Source organism: Dromiciops gliroides, chromosome 5, assembly GCF_019393635.1.
Source record: "Dromiciops gliroides isolate mDroGli1 chromosome 5, mDroGli1.pri, whole genome shotgun sequence".
NCBI classification, from domain to species: Eukaryota; Metazoa; Chordata; class Mammalia; order Microbiotheria; family Microbiotheriidae; genus Dromiciops; species Dromiciops gliroides.
The window spans coordinates 249,498,535-249,503,171 of record NC_057865.1 but is presented as its reverse complement, the minus strand read 5'-3'; positions in this window follow the sequence as shown (position 1 = coordinate 249,503,171).

Genomic DNA, 4,637 nt, shown 5'->3' with positions numbered 1-4,637 from the left:
TTTTGTTTCATTTAGGGGTTGTTTTTTTTTTTTTAAAGCTGTTTTTCTTTATTTCAAAGGAGAGTTGAATGGGTGGGTATACATCAGGAAATGCCTGTCATGTGAGAAGAAAAGGCATCAAAAGATGTTTGGGGTTTTTTTTCCAAACGACTTTTTAAAAAAGTCAGCCTGAGCCCTTTGTGTTGAAAGAGCCTCTAACCATAATAATAATATTAATATCTAAAATAATTATTATTAGTGACAGAGTTTGGATTAGAAATGTGTTCTTTCTTCTAGACTACAAAATGAACTGTGAAAAAAAAAGGATGACCAAGTAAAGCATAATAGAGCCTTCAAGTGTGAATGTTTTCATATTATCTGTTTGCTCTGGTAATCATTAAACAGTTTGCAATTATTTACACATGCAAAAATGTCTTCCGAAATTTTCATCACATACAATGAAACAGTCACAGATGGTGAAGTAATTAGGAAACAGAAATTCACAAATTAAAAATAGAAACAACCATGGGCCTTAGATACAAATATTTTGTTAAGAATCTTTTTTTTTTCCCTCTGATTTCATGACAGTGTAATTTTTAATCATTATAGTATTGTTAAAGAGAGGAAAATGGAATAACTACCATAGATGGCTAATTTCTTAGGGAAGTGAAACCACTCAGGGAAATGGCAAGATGAAAAGTCTATTCACAAAGAATACACATACACACACAGGGTCATGCACAGAAAGTCATTTTAGCCAACAGGAAGTAAGAGAGAAAGGGGTTAAAACAAAGGGATTATTGTTGTTGTTGTTGCTCAGTCATTTCAGTACAACTCTTTGTGACCCCATATGCAGTTTTCTTGGCAAAGAAATGCAAGTGGTTTGCCATTTCCTTCTCCAGCTCATTTTACAGATAAGGAACTGATGCAAACAGAGGTTAAAGTGACTTGCCCAGGATCACACAGCTAGGAAGGGTCTGAGATGGGATTTAATTCAGGTCTTCCTGACCCCAGGCCTGGATGGGCGAGAATAAAACTAAGGGTGGATTAAGAGAGGCAGGAGGCAGGAGCAAAACAGATGGAATTTAGAGGGAGTTTCATAAAAAGGTCATTAAGACTAGTAATGCAAAAGATCTTTTAGTGTGCCTTAGCATTAACTTATAGCCTGGTGATAGACAGCTGGTTTTAGAGTCAGGATTCTAATCCTTCTTCTGACCCTCATGGAAGGTGTGACTCTGTGCGAGTCAAAACCTCTCAGTGCTCAGGAAACTCTCCCAGACTATAAACTGAAATGACCAGTTTTCATTGGTAAAGGAACTTTCCTTACCCAGAAGCTTCCTATGTGATGAAATCACAGGAATGGGAGATGGATGGATGGCTAGATAGATAGATATTGAGAGAGACAGAAAGGAAAAGATAAAGGGAGAGAAGTACTAATTCAATGGACTGCCTATCAAACTATATGCCAAAATATAAACAATAAGCTTTTAAAATAATATACTTATGGGCAGCTAGGTGGTGCAGTGGATAAAGCACTAGCCCTGGATTCAGGAAGACCTGAGTTCAAATCCAGCCTCAGACACTTGATATATACCAGCTGTGTGACCCTGGGCAAGTCATTTAACCCTCATTGCCCTGAAAAAATAAAATAAAATAATCTACTTAGCTTTCCCTCTGTGGACCTTGGGATCATAGATTCAGAGCCATAAGGGATCTTAGAGGTGATTAAATCCAATCCCTTCATTTTTAGAGATGAGGAAATTGAAGCACAGAGAAGTTAATATCACATATTAATGAGTATCTGAGTAGAGATTTAAACCCTGATCTTTCTGGCTTCAAGTTTTGTTCCCAATCCCCTAAACCATGCTGCATCCTTAGTAGGGTGGTCCTTTTGAAGTAGTTTTAGATCATATTGAAGAGACTCTAAAATATTCTGGGTCTTGATGCAATCAGTGTTATGTCATCCCCAAATAGAAGTGTCTGAGGGACCTCAACATCTATAGGAAATTGCTCTTCCCATTGGACTTTATGCAAGACTGACTTCATGACAGTAGCAACACCTTTGGCAGGAAAACATCTCTCTCTTAAGCCTCACTTGATACTGTTCATCAGAAGCTTGTCAAAGTTATTTCTGTGGTTGCATTGGTCAAGGACTCTTTAATAATAGTAACATGTGCATTGGAGACGTTTGATTGGAGGAGAGCCTTTGAGTCTGTTTTCTATTTTATGGTGTCTATTATTTTTTTTAAATCATGAACAGTAGACACAGTGAGATTTAATTTTTTCAGTCAATTGTGGGATTGTGGAGATATTGTTTTATGTAGTGAATAATTTGCAAAAGTTTGTCTCTTTTGGGGGCAGCTAGGTGGCGCAGTGGATAGAGCACAAGCCCTGGAGTCAGGAGGACCTGAGTTCAAATCCGACCTCAGACACTTGACACTAGCTGTATGACCTTGGACAAGTCACTTAACCCTCATTGCCCAACCAATAAAAACAAACAAACAAACCAAAGCTTGTCTGTTTCCATCTCATATTTTCACCAAGGGTTTTTGGGCATTGAAATTGGCCTCAGGCTCCCCAAGTGGAGCTTCCCCTCCCCTCCACTTGGGGGGGGTGGTGTGTCTCTGAGCCAGGCTAAGCTGTGCGGACTGCAAACCCCTGAGCCACAGGTGTGGCATGGTGCAGCTCATGCGCAGAGTGGAAAGGCCCACGAAAACCCTCAGGGATGCTGGGGTTTGCTTTGCCCAGCCCCAGCTCCCTCCACCCTGAGAGAATCTATCCCGGGCTCATTGAGACGGGCTTCTGGCATAGCCTGTGCAGAGGTCTCTGGGCACACAGCATGGGGTACGGACTCCTGGAGCCCTGGGTGTCGTTCGCACCGGACACTCAAGCATCCCCTCCCCTGGCCGTAGTGCTAGGGCGGTTGGCGGATTAGCTTGGTGTGTGTGTGTGGGGGGGGGGTGCAGGGAGCCCGAGATTTGAGGGGTTAGAAGGAACATATATACAGGGGAGAAGAGAGTGAAAAGGGGGGTTGGAGAAAAAGCGAGGAGCAAGGGAGAGGCTGGAAGAGAAAGTGAAGTTGGAGAAAGAGTAAGGGAGGAGGGGCAGCTAAGTGGCGCAGTGTTATGTCACCGGCCCTGGACTCAGGAGTACCTAAATTCAAATCCGACCTCAGACACTTAACACTTACTAGCTGTGTGACCCTGGGCAAGTCACTTAACCCCAATTGCCTCACTGAAAAAAAAAAAGAGTAAGGGAGGAAAGGTCAGAAAGGGGGCTGACAAGATTAAGGAGGACTCCGTAGACTAGAGATGCTGAGAGGTCAATGAGAAGGGGATGCTAGAGACGCTGAGAGGGAGGCCAGAAGATTAAGAGAACCAAAGGGCTCCAGAGGATAGAGAAAGGAGAGACTCAGGGGGCGAAAGTTGGAGAAAGCTGGAGCATACCCTAAGGCAAGAGGCAGCAACCGCCCTTATTGTATTAAAAGCAGACAGATCGTATAATTTGCATTTCTTAACCCTTATCTCTTACATTTATTTTTATAAATAAATTCTGCTTGGATTATTTAATTAAGAGGCTTCTTAATCTTTTGCTTATCAATTTGGGGAGTGGAGCAGTGTGGTGGAACTTTATAAACAGCCCATATTAAATTAATTGCAGTCAGAGAGCCAGCCAGTCCCCAGATTAGTCAAAAGCCCCCAGATTAGTCCTCCAGTAAAATTAGTCCCCAGCTAGATTAGTCCCCATAAATTAGGCAAACTAGTTAAAATATTTCCACAGGTCCATGTGATAGATAAGATTTATAAAGAAAAAAAGCTGTCACAGATGGGCCGGTAGTTACTGATATCTTCTTGGTTTTTTTTATTAATAATATTATTTATGGCTATTATTTCTAGTTATTTTTTTCTATTTTTCTCTTCATAAATCTTTTAGATATATTGTTTCAAAATTGTGTCCCTCCACCCCTACCTCACCCCCTACATAAAGATGTCTTCTGTGCTTAGTTTGTCTGGTCAAGCTGTTCTTCTCAACCTTATTTTCTTAACTGTCTAATATGAGTTTAACTAGGCTGCAGAGTATGACTGATTAAACTTAGGGGAATTATAGTCCAAAGAGACAACATGGGTCCCTCTTCCTTGGAGGGGGAAAGGTCACGAGTTATGAGCAGTGGGACTGACCCTTAGTTCACCTTGGTGAACCAGAACAAGGTTATATAAGCACAGCAGGCTTTAAGATTATTAATACTGAGAGACCCAGAGGAAGGCAGTGGCTGAGTGAGGATGCAAGTGTATTCCTGTAGATGTCAACCAGTGTTAATTATATCCTGGGGTGTAAGAGAATATCAAGGTAAAAAAAAAAAAAAAAAAAGAGAATATCAAGGTGTTCTCACGCTGGTCTTGAGTGTGTTTGTGGAAGAACATTGAGCACTGATTGAATACAGTATATATTGACTATGTCTGTGATGAAGTAAACATGGAGTAGTTATTGAGTGAATGCTACAGCATTGGGGGAGGGGAGTAAGAGTCAGAGATGACAGAGAGACAGAAAGAGACAGAGAAAGAGAAGAGTGAAGAGAACATAAATAAGTTATCAAATGGCTGCTAAATATGGAGGAGAGAGTGTAATGAAAAGATCTGATATTCTATTCCCTTGGAACT